Source organism: Pristiophorus japonicus, chromosome X (genome assembly GCF_044704955.1).
Source record: "Pristiophorus japonicus isolate sPriJap1 chromosome X, sPriJap1.hap1, whole genome shotgun sequence".
Classification (NCBI taxonomy): Eukaryota; Metazoa; Chordata; class Chondrichthyes; family Pristiophoridae; genus Pristiophorus; species Pristiophorus japonicus.
Window position 1 is genome coordinate 19467871 of NC_092010.1, and position 15327 is coordinate 19483197.

The 15327-nt window shown below is 50.5% G+C and overlaps 1 protein-coding gene across 1 annotated transcript in view; it reads right to left on the bottom strand.

Moving 5' to 3' along the window:
• The window catches only part of pou6f1 (POU class 6 homeobox 1), a 177542-nt gene that overhangs the window by 39933 nt on the left and 122282 nt on the right, over window positions 1-15327 (bottom strand). The gene's annotated exons all lie outside the window — the stretch shown is intronic.

A 15327-nucleotide genomic window follows, 5' to 3' on the forward strand; every position in this document is an offset into this window, starting at 1 on the left:
TAAACAATGACACATACATATTCCAACACCTTTTTCATCAGGCATAGAAATATCTGGCTCAGGCCAGACTAGCATAATGGCTACAGGAGGCCAATGCAATCAACACCCACTCAAACCTTGAGTAGGTTAAGATCAGTGGAAAAAAAAAACCCTCAATCTAAAACTGCTGCATTTTTCAAAATCAAAAGTCCACCAATGAGAAGAATCGACTTCAGCAGGAGAGGCGGACTGGATAATCTGGCTATAAAAAAAGGGTTTCTGACGTAGTGAAGAAAGAAGTGATGATTTTCCCTGCCCTCGTGATTCAACAACCACAACCAGCAAGCCTCTCGACACTGAAGGAAAACCAGTGTCCGAAGACACCGAAGATAGAAGAAACAAACCACCAGACTGCGGAAGGCACAGTAGTGAGTATAACCTCTGGTCCCCAGAACTCCCAACTCAGTTAGGCCAGGAAAGGTGGGAGGTTGGGCATTGTACTGCTAAACTGGTGTAAAGATTTTCGTTGGGTCCGTTTTAGTGGGATTTAGGGGGATTGTTTTGTTGGTGTATTGCTGTTTGTTGAGTTACATCTTGTCAAATAAATTGGAAGCCTAAAGTTCCTCTTGGAATCACCTTGTCTCAGTTCTATTGTATTACATCTCCTGATCGTGAGTCTTATGTCAGAACCGTGTAAGGGAAGCTAGGAGCGCCTCGAAAACGCTCAACTGTGTGTCACAGGCTAGGGAAGAAGGGGTTAGGAGTGTTTGACACTCACAGGTGCCTCACAGGCGAGGCATAAGCTGTGGGGACGCACGAGTCTCAAAACCCCCTTCATAAGCTGTGGACACAGTCTCTCCAGGGGTGCTCTTGCAGCACTCAGGGTACCTCACAGGCCAGGCATAAGCTCTGAGGGCAGAAGCCCAGAGAGAGACACCCAAGGCACAACAACCCTGTGAAAACCCCTGACAGAACATGGCGACCACGAAGGGACATAAGCAAACAGGAGATGTTAATATAACAGATGAGGTGATAAGAGAGGAAACTAAAATGGAGGAGAGAATTTCCTCATACATTTTTGGCAAGGTGAACCTCACCAAACCTTGGGTGCAAGCCCTCACTCGGGCAGAGCGCCCAGTGGATGCTGCTGCTCAGTGGACAGCAGGGAAGGACCACAACCACAGGGTGGAAAAGGCCATCTGGCTTATCTGCCTCACCCGCCAAGTCCGAAAGCTCGACCAGCGGGTGAAGGACTTGGATCAGAGTCTTCAGAAATCAGAGGAGCTCTCTGCTATCCGGGCTGTGGTTGGGGACAACCTGCTGGCCGAATTAGCTGGGGAGCAGCAAAGGAACCGGCAGTTGGAGGAGACCTTCCGAAATAGCCGGGACTATCTTCAGTGTCAGGTCACTGAGGCCAAGGGTAGTGAGGGGTCCCTCCGGGAACAGAACTCTCGGTACACCCAGAAAATTTGGGAACTGGAGAATAAATTAAAAGACGTACAGGCAGCCTATAAAGTGGCCAGTAGCAGTGAGTTTGCAGATCACGGTCCCTGCCAGGAGAGGATTAAAACTCTCACCCACGCTCTATCCCAGGCAAAGGGTTTGGTCGCCCTGATAGGACCCGGAGGGTCCACAGGGGACAAAGGAGAGTATTGGGGGGTAGAGGAGAATCCAAAGGCAAGAGGCGCCCGACCACCTCCTGAGGCACCGGTGGTTTGTCCGGTGGGGTACCAGGAGGGGCGGGGCACGCAGGTAGTAGCATACCCAGGGCTGGGGGCAGGACCAATGTGTCCCGTTTGGCAGCAGGGATGTGAGGCTCCAGCCGAGGGTCAGTTAAAGGCTGGATCAGGCGACCAGGCACTGTCTGCTGCACCGGGTATGGTGGGACAGCCGGAGGTAGAGGGACCAGCGCAGAAAGATCCTGAACCAGGGCGGATGTGCCCAGTCAGGCAGCGCAAGTACGGTCCTCCACAGGGAGGTGGCCAAGGTTGGGGAGCGCTGGAGAGCGACTTTATTATTCCCCATGGAGTTCAATCACGCAGGGCCATGGTGGCCCATTTGGTCAAACTCACTCGCAGCGGGGACCCATCTATCCACTTCATGGAGGTGATGCAGGCAGGGGAAATTAATGGGTGCGACGAGGAAGAGACAGCCAAGCTGCTGCTCTTCTCTCTGGACAGCAAATTGTACCAGGCCCTACCGGCAGAATGCCGGAGGGGACAGCGTACATTTACTGAGGTCCAGAGGGTCGTCCTTGAGGCTATGGGCTTCGATGACGGTAGTCCTTTCGAACGGGTCGAAAGGACAAGGCAGCTCGCAGGGGAAACCCCGCAGGCGTTTGCGGACAGGCTGTGGGTGGTATACCACGCAGCCTGTGGGGAGCTCCTCGACCGGGCGAATCTTTCCGCGGTACAGACTGGCCGCTGGCTGAGGATGCTGGTGGCAAACTGCTTGCCCCGGCTCAAGGGCAGGGCAGAACTGTGGTTCGATTCCCGGGACCCCAACCTCACCGAGGAAGCAGTGGTCAGGCAACTGGCACTGGTCCAACGGAATGGAGGAGGGGAGGAGGAGAAAACCTCCAAAGGTCGGGTAAATGAAGTAAAACCCAACCCGATTCCCAAAAGGGAATGGCACCAGGAGGGTGGCCGCTCGTCTGATAAGGAGGGAGTGTGCTACGGGTGTGGGAAAGCTGGGCATTTTAAAAGGGATTGCAGGAGCCCAGTAAAGAGATATGGGGGGAGAAGTTCTTTAGGAGTCGCCCAGAGTGGGGGAAGTGGAGCGAGCTCCTCACCATCCCTTGACGAGATAGCAGCTGCAGTGAGGACAGCGCTGGAGGGGACTGGGAAGGTAGCCACGGCAACAGGTAGGGAAGCACCAGCAATCCTGCCAGTACAGAGGCCGTGACTAGCCCAGACACAGCCTGCATACCTGTGCCCACTAGAATACGACCCCTGGGGACGACCCTGGGTCAAGATGGAGGTTGAGGGTGTATTGGGTACCTACCTTTTGGACACTGGTGCTTCCAGCACGATAGTCCATTCGGAGGACCCCGCAACCTCACCTCTATCAAACGGGGTGCCGTATCAACTAGTTGGGTTCACAGGTATTGAGAAGGCTGGGTTTTTCTCAGTCCCGCTCGCAGTTCATTTAGGAGCACTCCAAACACAATGGAAGTGCGTCCTGATGAACTGGGAGCAGGTGGGAAAAGGGATTTTGGGGGCTGATTTCATCATCGCTCGCCAGATCCTAGTAGACTTGAGGAATCACTGTCTATGGGGCACAGTGGGCACGGGAGCAGAGGGAGAAGTCATGGTTATTGATAAGAAACAGGGAAAAGGGACTCTGTGTACAATGAAGCCAAAAGGGGGTTACGACCTGGAGGTTCTGGTCGGTAACACCCCGGCCGAGTACCGGGCCTATGTGCAAGCAAATCTTGCAGCATTTGCCACCCATAAACACGACTGTGGGAGAGTCACAGGAGTAGAGGTTAGAATAGATGGGGATCCCATGTCCCGCCCGCAAAAGCAGTATGGCTTTCCCCGAGAGGCAGAAGCATACTTGGAGACAGCTTTAAGCTCGCTTGTCGAGCAGGGTGTTTTGAGACCCATACCACCCATGTCAACTCCCCGCTTTGGCCGGTTAGGAAACCGGATAATTCTTGGAGGGCTACGGTGGATTATAGGGTGCTCAATAAAAACATCCCAGCTTGTGCTCCCACAGTAGCGGCGGTTGCGGATCTGATAGGGGAAATCCCTGCATCCGCAACCACGTTCACAGTGTTGGACATATGCAACGGGTTCTGGTCTATCCCTGTACGGAGGGAAGACCAGTACAAGTTTGCCTTCACCTTCCGGGAACAGCAGTATACATGGAGCTGCCTCCCACAGGACTTTCATAATAGTCCCAGCATCTTTCACCAATGCATGGCGAACTGCTTAAAAGGCTTCAGCCAGCCACACCAGCTGGTCCAGTATGTGGACAACCTGTTGTTGTTCACAGACAGCAGTGAGGAACACGGTCCACTGCTGGCCGAACTACTGGTCTTACTGAAGGAAGGGGGTTTTAAAGTTAACCCCAAGAAAGCCCAGATAGCTCTAGGAGAGGTAAAATTCCTGGGCCTGACGATAAGGGCAGGAGAAAGGGCCATTGATGAGGCTAGAAGAAAGGCAGTGCAGGAACTCCCTGTCCCTAGGGATGTGTCAGGGGTAAGGTCTTTCCTGGGAATCACTGGCTACTGTAGGGACTTCATCGAGGACTATGCAGCCACTGCCACCCCTCTGCTCAGACTCCTACATAAGGGGGTCGAGTGGGAATGGGACAAGGGCTGTGAGGCAGCATTTGTCCGTCTTAAGAGAGACCTGCAGGTAGCACCAGCCCTCGGGGCAATTGATGGGGGGGAGGAATTCTTCCTGGAGGTGGCAGCCAGTGGTGACAGCTTAAGTGCAGTGTTGCTCCAGGGGCGAAACGGTCAGCTGAGACCAGTGGTGTACTCCTCCAGGGTCCTCACGGAGGTAGAAAAGGGATACTCCAATTGTGAGAGGCACTTGCTTGCCACCCACTGGGCAGTAAAGAGAGCTCAGATCTTTACCGGAATATCCCCCATTACACTCCTCACCCATCATACCCCGACGCAGATGCTGTTGGACGGGAGGATTAAGGACGGGACAGTGAACAGTGCTAGAATCACTCGCTGGACTCTCCTCCTCTCCCAAATGACTTCAAAGGTCAAGGGCCTCTGCGAGCCCAGGCTCGCAGCAAATTTAATCTATCCAGGGCAGCCGCATCGATGCTCTGTAGAGGGAGTATGGGACATTAACTTTGGATTTCGGGCAGGGATACACCCCACAGGCCGCGAGATCTACGTTGATGGCTCCAGTTCAGTGTCCGCGGGTACAAGACTCACGGGCTGTGGAGTTTGGGATCCCAAGGCAGGAATTGCCTTGGCTCTTAAACTCCCATGCACCCTGAGCGCCCAGTAGGCGGAACTCTCGGCGGTGATGTATGTGGTCACACACCCCGAGGAATTCCCTACCCCATACACGATTTGCTCGGACAGCATGTTCACTTGCAATTCGTGTACAGAGTATCTGGCGATTTGGTCATGCCGGGGGTACACCTCTGCGGATGGGAAGCCCCTTGTGACTAAACCCCTGCTAGAAAAGATCGTGGCTGCAGTGGGAGAAACCGGGGATGTATATATCCATAAGGTAAAGGCCCACTCCAAAACTGAGCCACGGGGGGAAGGTAACCAGCAGGCAGACCTGCTGGCAAGGGAAGGTGCTCGCACAGGTCGCCCATGGGACCCATACGAGGCAGGCAGGATAGCAGCAGCAAGAAGCAAGCCAGGGACACAAGGGAGCGTAGGGGCGGCTGTGACCCCGGACCTTAAAGTAGTCCAGATGCAGGATCCGATCCTGAAGGCTGCCTTGGCTGCTATCAAAAGGGGGGAAAAGGCGGAGGGCCCATACAGTGCTGTAGATATTGCTGTGCGGGAAGGCATGTTGTTTAAAGGGGACAAATGGGTAGTGCCGCCACAACACCGGAGGGAATTCCTTCAGCTGGCCCATGAGGGTCCAGGTGCGGGACACCCTGGGCCGGAATCTACCTGGCAATGGGTAGAAAAGGCAGGGTGGTGGCCAGACCTCCGGGAAGACGTCCGCAACTTCTGTGCGGGCTGTCTGGTTTGCGCTGCAAACAACCCAGACCCTCAGAAAAGGAAGGCGTCCATGGGACACGTCAGGCGGGTAGAGGGACCATGGCAGTCGATCCAGATCGACTACATCGGACCCCTACCGGCCGCCCAGGGAGGTTATAAATACTGCCTCGTCCTAGTGGATGTGTTTTCCAAGTGGATGGAAGCCTTCCCTTGCCGAACAGCTACCGCGGTGGGGACTGCAAAAATCCTGGTGAGGGAGGTGTTCTCTCGGTGGGGTTTACCTCAAATCGTGGAGTCCGACCGGGGAAGCCACTTCACCGGCCAGGTGATGCAGGCCACCCTAAAGGTCCTGGGGATAAGAGCCAAATGGCATGTCGCCTACAACCCTCAGTCCTCAGGCCCCGTAGAACGCCTGAACCGGACCCTAAAGGAAAGGCTGCGCAAGGAGACGGGAGACTCACCGAACAAGTGGGTGGAGGTCTTACCGTTGGTCCTCATGGGAATCCGGGCCAGTCAGTCAAAGAGCACAGGGTACTCACCCCATGAGCTGATGACGGGCCGGATCATGAGAACCCCAGTGCATGTGTTGGCGCCGGTTCTCACCGAAGGGCAGCTCCGAGAGGTGAACCGGGACCGGTTTGTCAGGAACCTGTTTGAACACCTGAAACAGATTCACTGGCAGGCTGCTAGCAACATGGGCAGACAGCATCAGAGTAACCGATTGCTGCTAGAACCCAGCAAACACCACGAATGGGAGATAGGGGACCAGGTCATGGTGAGGAACTATGCTCGGGTCGGGGTTTTTGAAGCATTATATATGGGACCATACAGCATAGTCGACAAGGCTAGCCCTATGGTCTATGCGGTTCGACTGCCTCGCCGGGTGAAGTGGTATCACATTAATCAGTGTAAATTGTTTGACCCCAAAAGAGGTAAAAAACAGAGGGGACGAGCAAGGGAAGGGAATCAGGCACTGGGGGAAGAACAGGCCCCAGTGGATTTGGAGGCTCTGGAGGAGGCAGCGGGCTCCGAAGCTCGACAGCCAGGGCTGGTTCACTGCTCCTGCAAGGCTATCCCACCACTGGGTAGAGGTTCCCAGCCAACTAACAGAAGTAGGGAGAAAGGCTCTACCATTAGCAAGGTTCAAGGGGAAGCTGAACCTCCCATGGTGGATCAGCTGGGGCTAGCCCAAGAGGTGGAGGAGATAGCATTGCAGCCCATAACGTGGGACTCTGCACCGACAGTAAGGAGGAGTAACAGAGTGCCACAGCCCAGGGCGCCGTGGTCCCCTGTTTACTTAGCTTCCCGCCCCAGACCGATAAGGCAAAAGACAATAGGGAGGGTGCTCTGTTGCGCTAGCAAGGGTCTCCCACCGATTATCCGGGGCTCGGGAGGGCCTTGGAGGGCAGCACAAGACTCATTAAGGGGGACCATACGAGCCCCTCAGCGGAGGGCATCCTGGTCCCCAGGGTACGGTCAGCCGAGTGGTCGACGACGCCTGTACAGTGACAGGATATATAGCCTGGCCACCCAGGGACGGGTGGCGGTGTGTATATTTTCCCTTCCTGTTTTGTTACTTTGTGTTGTGAGTATATGTGTTTAGGTAAGGCAGTGACGGTTGGGTACAGCATTTTTGTGTTTGGAACATGTTAAGTGGGCCGAGCTTGGAGAGGTCTCTCAAGGCAAGGCCATGTTCTTCTTGCCTTTCAGATGTCAACACCTCCCTACTGGACGTTAGTGATGCTGGTATCGCTAAGGATCTGCACCGGGCACCGAGGGGACACCGAGGACTCCCTAGTTTTCGGATGCTCCGGGGGCAGAGCGCCGACAGTGACCACAGGAGAAGGGACTCCGGCGGCGGATGGCCGGGTCACCTACTCCCACGAGGGGAAATGGCCTGGGTGGTTGGGATCGAACTCCCACCAAGTACTCCAACCATAAGGACTTTACCTACGGAGAGGCCTCCATCCCCTGCCCGGAGACCACTGTGGCCACTTCCAGAGTGAGAGTGACAGAAGGCAGGAAGGTATGCCTAACTTGCCAAGGGGACATACCTCTGGGACGGTGATGGTGGCTCAGAAAGCTCAAGAGGGACATGGGAGACCGACACTCGGACTGGGAACATCTGGATAATGATACCTACCGAACCATCATGGGGTCATCTGGCGGGGTCACGGTGTGCTGGGAGAAATGGTGGGCGTACGACCAAGGAATTTATTTGTGTATGTGGGGATCCACTCGCGTGTGTTCAGAGGGGGTCTCCATTTCTTTCTATAGGTGGTGGCAGGATGTCGGGGATGGGGTGGTATGGGATCGCAGCGGGGAGGCGTGTGTGACCCCCAATCCCCGGGTACCAGTAAATGCCACCGAACTTGTAGTTCGGGAAAGGAAGCCCCCACCCACGGCCAAGCCCACCGTCCCACACGAGTGCCCAACAACAACCAGGGGGCCGGGGAATGGTTTAGTGTTGATCCCTACCGAGAAACTATTTTATCAGGGGGTACACTACGCAGTGGCATCAGTGGTGCTAAATCTGACAGAAGTCCGCCTACCTACGTGGTGTCCCCGGGAAACCGAGCTGTTATACCAGGCTCTGCTGCGGGAGATGTTCCGGAAGTTCTATGAACTGGACTTCGGGGATGTCAAAGTGACAGACTTGTATAAACAGTGGGATCGGGCTGAACCGGGCAGGCAGAGGCGTGGCACTTTAAATGACATTCTTACAGGTTTAACACCGGGGCGTCCGCCATAAACAGTTTGGATAACATGCAGCTGGCCCTCCAGATAAATGGGTTAAAGAATCAGCTGCGCAAAGTCCTGGGGGAAGAGATTACCGTAGTGGGATCCGCGCTCCACGAAGAGGTGGCAATGACAGTTCACTTAAAGGAGATTATCTCTCAATTGGAGGCGCAGGCTAGGGCTGTAAACGCCTTGATTCGGGAGGATAGAAACGCCTCCGATCAAGCCGCCCAAAATGAGGTGTGCGTGCTCTATGGGGCCTGGTTGCTGGGAGAGGGACGGAGTAACCTCGAGGATCTGAGACAGGGACAGGTCCCCTCCTGGATCAGCAACCAGCACTTAGCAGCACTGCACCCTTACGATAATGTTTTGAGCCCTTGCCAACTTCGTGTAGCGTCGGAAGCCTACCCGGTACCATCATACCATCATGGGTGTGGTGGTCAGGATGCCCGTGATGAGGGCGTCCTCACGACCAGCACCCCTGTACCGAGTGGAGAATGTGGGAGTCATTCGTGGAGGGGTGCATGTTCGATTCCAAGAGGTCCCACCTTATGTCACAATGTGGGAGCACACTGTGACAGGTACAGACCTCTCGGGTTGTCGGAGCAGGGGAGCACAGGTAATCCTGTGCCCCCAGCACTTGAACGCTTTTGCAAGGCCACAATGCGGGTTCAGCACTGCTGGGGCAGAGCCTATCAATTGCACAATGGAGGTAATGGCCCCTAACCACATGCCTCCACAGGTAACATATGTAGGCGGTGGGACATATTGTGTCACCACAAGTGCCCAACGGTATGAACACGGACCGGGAAGGTGGTGTCCAATACCGTACAGCAGCTTTTGCTTTAAACCCAGGGCAGAGGTTCAAGTGGCACACGCCAGAATCACACCCATCCCTGAACCTTCCACGATTCACCTCACGGTACAAAACAACCTCAGCCATCTACAACAATATGTCGCCCATTTTGGCTATCCCATTGCCCCACTACCTGAGAAACTTACAGCCCTCCTCCAGGCAGTGGATTTGTCTCAAAAACATTTTTACACCATGGAGCAGAAAACTGAAATTCTAGCAGGGGAGATTGCCCAGATTAAACCCCCAGCATGGTGGGATTTGGGAATACGGGCAGACATACCTGCATGGATACGGGTGGGATCGCATGCCTTAGTAATCGGCCAACTCCTGTTTGTAGCTTATCTGCTAGTTTCAAGCTGTAAGCTCAGGAGAAAAAGAAAAAGAACGCAGTTCCTCAGGCTGCTACACAGACAGGAGAGCCGTTGCTACACACTCAAGGTGTGGAAACAAAGCTTGACCGCGACACTTAGGCGGTTTTGTTATTTCCAGGGATGACTGCGTTTTTCATACATGGCTCCTGGGGAGTTTGCAGGGCAGGTTTCTTTGTTTTACGTTTGAGACTGAAATGAGACTCAATGTACAATTATTACTGTAACCTTAAGTACATATATGTATGTTGCTGTCGTTTATTGTAACCTGTTGGATTTTTGTGTTTAGTACCGCGTTAAAAGGAATTACGATATATATCGACGGGATCAGTTTAGAGTTAAACTGGGGAAAGTTGGGCAATTTGGGAGACCTAGGGTTTTCTCACCACCCTGAACTTTGACACACTCGAGTGGTGTCTGACTGTGTCAGATGGGGCATTATGTAGGGGAGGACGAAAACCCCCTCATTTTACCCAGAAGGAAAAGGGCTGTGGGATCAGTCTGTGCTGTGAATTGAAACCGATGGAAGGAAAACTTTGGGACACAAATGAATTTTAAAAGAGCAGACAAGGCCTGCAGGGGATAAAAGGGGGTGCATTCATGGAGACCACCCCCCCCCCACCCAGTGTTTGGACTCATAGGAAAGGGAATTTAATTTGGAACTATCTACCAGAAAGTTTGAAATCCTAAAGTGCACATGGAAGAAACTACGAACTTTAATCGAATTTGGGATTTTTTAAAAGGTGTATGTTGGGTCTGCAAGAAAAGGGGTGGAGTCAATATCAAAAGGGCCAGTTTGGACATTGGAACTAATCAAATTGTCTGGGAACTGTATACCCTCGAAACTTGCCCCTTGAAAACATTAGCATTTAAACAATAATACATATTCCAACACCTTTTTCATCAGGCATAGAAATATCTGGCTCAGGCCAGACTAGCATAATGGCTACAGGAGGCCAATGCAATCAACACCCACTCAAACCTTGAGTAGGTTAAGATCAGTGGGAGAAAAAAAACCCTCAATCTAAAACTGCTGCATTTTTCAAAATCAAAAGTCCACCAATGAGAAGAATCGACTTCAGCAGGAGAGGCGGACTGGATAATCTGGCTATAAAAAAAGGGTTTCTGACGTAGTGAAGAAAGAAGTGATGATTTTCCCTGCCCTCGTGATTCAACAACCACAACCAGCAAGCCTCTCGACACTGAAGGAAAACCAGTGTCCGAAGACACCGAAGATAGAAGAAACAAACCACCAGACTGCGGAAGGCACAGTAGTGAGTATAACCTCTGGTCCCCAGAACTCCCAACTCAGTTAGGCCAGGAAAGGTGGGAGGTTGGGCATTGTACTGCTAAACTGGTGTAAAGATTTTCGTTGTGTCCGTTTAGTGGGATTTAGGGGGATTGTTTTGTTGGTGTATTGCTGTTTGTTGAGATATGCCTTGTCAAATAAATTGGAAGCTTAAAGTTCCTCTTGGAATCACCTTGTCTCAGTTCTATTGTATTACATCTCCTGATCGTGAGTCTTATGTCAGAACAGTGTAAGGGAAGCTAGGAGCGCCTCGAAAACGCTCAACTGTGTGTCACAGGCTAGGGAAGAAGGGGTTAGGAGTGTTTGACACTCACAGGTGCCTCACAGGCGAGGCATAAGCTGTGGGGACGCACGAGTCTCAAAACCCCCTTCATAAGCTGTGGACACAGTCTCTCCAGGGGTGCTCTTGCAGCACTCAGGGTACCTCACAGGCCAGGCATAAGCTGTGAGGGCAGAAGCCCAGAGAGAGACACCCAAGGCACAACAACCCTGTGAAAACCCCTTACATTAGCAATCTTGTTGTGCGAGGCCCCTTGGGGAAGAGTGACCATAATATGGTAGAATTCTTCATTAAGATGGAGAGTGACACACTTAATTCGGAAACTAGGGTCCTGAACTTAAGGAAAGGTAACTTCGATGGTATGAGGTGTGAATTGGCTAGAATAGACTGGCAAAGGATACTGACGGTGGATAAACAATGGCAAACATTTAAAGATCACATGGATGAACTTCAGCAATTGGACATCCCTGTCTGGAGTAAAAATAAAACGGAGAAGGTGGCTCAACCGTGGCTAACAAGGGAAATTAAGGATAGTGTTAAAACAAAGGAAGAGGCATATAAATTGGCTAGAAAAAGCAACAAATTGATGAAGACTGGGAGAAATTTAGAATTCAACAGAGGAGGACTAAGGGTTTAATTAAGAGGGGGAAAATAGAGTACGAGAGGAAGCTTGCAGGGAACATAAAAACTGACTGCAAAAGCTTCTATAAATATGTGAAGTGAAAAAGATTAGTGAAGACAAACGTAGATCCCTTGCAGTCGGATTCAGGTGAATTTATAATGGGAACAAAGAAATGGCAGACCAATTGAACAAATACTTCGGTTCTGTCTTCACGAGGGAAGACACAAATAACCTTCCGAATGTACTCGGGGGCAGTGGGTCTCGTGACAAGGAGGAACTGAAGGATATCCTTATTAGGCGGGAAATTGTGTTCGGGAAATTGAGGGGATTGAAGGCCAATAAATCCCCGGGGCCCGATAGTCTGCATCCCAGAGTACTTAAGGAAGTGGCCCTAGAAATAGTGAATGCATTGGTGATCATTTTCCAACAGTCTATCGACTCTCGATCAGTTCCTATGGACTGGAGGATAGCTAATGTAACACTTTTTAAAAAAGGAGGGAGAGAAAACGGGTAATTATAGACCGGTTTGCCTGACGTCAGTAGTTGGGAAAATGTTGGAATCAATCATTAAGGATGAAATGACAGCGCATTTGGAAAGCAGTGACAGGATCGGTCCAAGTCAGCATGGATTTATGAAGGGGAAATCATGTGTGACGAATCTTCTGGAATTTTTTGAGGATGTAACTAGTAGAGTGGACAAGGGAGAACCAGTGGATGTGGTGTATTTGGACTTTCAAAAGGCTTTTGACAAGGTCCCGCACAAGAGATTGGTGTGCAAAATCAAAGCGCATGGTATTGGGGGTAATGTACTGACGTGGATAGAGAACTGGTTGGCAGACAAACGAGTCCTTTTCAGAATGGCAGGCAGTAACTAGTGGAGTGCCGCAGGGCTCAGTGCTGGGACCCCAGCTCTTTACAATACACATTAACGATTTAGATGAAGGAATTAAGTGTAATATCTCCAAGTTTGAAGATGACACTAAGCTGGGTGGCGGTGTGTGCTGTGAGGGGGACGCTAAGAGGCTGCAGGGTGACTTGGACAGGTTAGGTGAGTGGGCAAATGCATGGCAGATGCAGTATAATGTGGATAAAAGTGAGGTTGTCCATTTTGGGGGCAAAAACACGAAGGCAGAATATTATCTGAATGGCGGCAGATTAGGAAAAGGGGAGGTGCAACGAGACCTGGCTGTCATGGGTCATCAGTGATTGAAAGTTGGCATACAGGTACAGCAGGCGGTGAAGAAGGCAAATGGTATGTTGGCCTTCATAGCCAGGGGATTTGAGTAGAGAAGCAGGGAAGTCTTACTGCAGTTGTACAGGGCCTGAGTGAGGCCTCACCTGCAATATTGTGTTCAGTTTTGGTCTCCTAATCTGAGGAAGGACGTTCTTGCTATTGAGGGAGTGCAGCGAAGGTTCACCAGACTGATTCCAGGGATGGCTGGACTGTCATATGAGGAGAGACTGGATCAACTGGGCCTTTATTCACTGGAGTTTAGAAGGATGAGAGGGGATCTCATAGAAACATATAAGATTCTGACGGGACTGGACAGGTTTGATGCGGGAAGAATGTTCCCGATGTTCGGGAAGTCCAGAAGCAGGGGACATAGTCTTAGGATAAGGGGCAGGCCATTTAGGACTAAGATGAGGAGAAACTTCTTCACTCAGAGTTGTTAACCTGTGGAATTCTCTGCCGCTGAGAGTTGTTGATGCCAGTTCATTGGATATATTCAAGAGTGAGTTAGATATGGCCCTTATGGCTAAGGGGATCAAGGGGTATGGAGAGAAAGCAGGAAAGAGGTACTGAGGGAGTGATCAGCCATGATCTTATTGAATGGCGGTGCAGACTCGAAGGGCCGAATGGCCTACTCCTGCACCTATTTTCTATGGTTCTATGTTTACTCCAGGTGTGGTCTCTCGAACGCCCTGTACAGTTGTAGCAGGACTTCTCTGCTTTTATACTCCATCCCCTTTGCAATAAAGGCCAACATTCCATTTGCTTTCCTAATTACTTGCTGTACTTACATGCTAACTTTTTGAGTTTCATGCACAAGAACCCCCAGATGCCTCTGTACCGCAGCATTTTGTAATCTCTCTCCATTTACATAATAATTTGCTTTTTTATTTTTCCTACCAAAGTGGATAACCTCACATTTTCCCACATTATACTCCACCTGCCACATTTTTGCCCACTCACTTAGCCTATCTGTAACCCTTTGCAGATTCTTTGCATCTTCCTTTCCCAACTATCTTTCTATCATCAGCAAATTTGGCTACATTACACTCAGTCCCTTCATCCAAGTCATTAATATAGATTGTAAATACTTGAGGCCCCATCACTGATCCCTGTGGCACCCCACTGTGCCAACCTGAAAATGACCCATTTATCCTGACTCTGTTTTCTGTTAGTTAGCCAATCCTCTATCCATGCTAAAATATTACCCTCAATCCCGTGAGCTCTTATCTTGAGCAGTAACCTTTTCTGTACACCTTATCAAATGCCTTCTGGAAATCCAAATATATGACATCTACTGGTTCCCCTTTATCCACCCTGCTCGTTACATACTCAAAGAACTCCAGCAAATTTGTCAAACATGATTTTCCTTTCATAAAAATATGCTGACGCTTCTTGACTGCATTATGATGTTCTAAATGTCCTGCTACTACTTCCTTAATAATGGATTCCAGCATTTTCCCAAAGACAGATGTTAGGCTAACTGGTTTCCTGCTTTCTGTCTCCCTCCTTTCTTAAATAGGGGCGTTACATTTGCGGTTTTCCAATGCGCTGGGACCTCTCCAGAATCCAGGGAATTTTGGTAGATTACAACCAATGCATTCACCATCTCTGCAGCCACTTCCCTTAAGACCCTAGGATGCAGGCCATCAGGTCCAGGGGACTTGTCCACCTTTAGTCCCATTAGTTTGCCTCGTACTTTTTTTCTAGTGATAGTGATTGCTTTAAGTTTACTCCTCCTCCCCCCCCCCAACCCCACAATAGCCCCTTGATTATCAATTATTGGGATGCTTTTAATGTCTTCTACCGTGAAGACCAATACAAAATATTTGTTCAAAATCTCTGCCATTTCCCTGTTCCCCATTATTAATTCCCCAGTCGCATCCTCTAAGGGACCAACATTTACTTCAGCTACTCTCCTTTTTTATATACCTATAGAAACTCTTACTGTCTGTTTTTATATTTCTTGCTCATTTACTCTCAGAGTATTTTCTCTCTCTCTATCATTTTTTTTAGTCATCCTTTGCTGGTTTCTAAAAATGTCCCAATCCTCTGGCCTTCCACTATTCTTCGTAACATTGTATGCCTTTGTTTTCAATTTTATACCATCCTTTACTTCCTTAGTTATCAACAAATGGTTCATCCTTCTCTTAGTCTTTCTTTCTCACTGGAATATATCTTTGCTGAGAGTTATGAAATATCTCCTTAAATGTTGCCACTGCTCATCTAACATCTTACCCTTTAATTTATTTTCCCAGTCCACTTTAGCCAACTCTGCCTTCATACC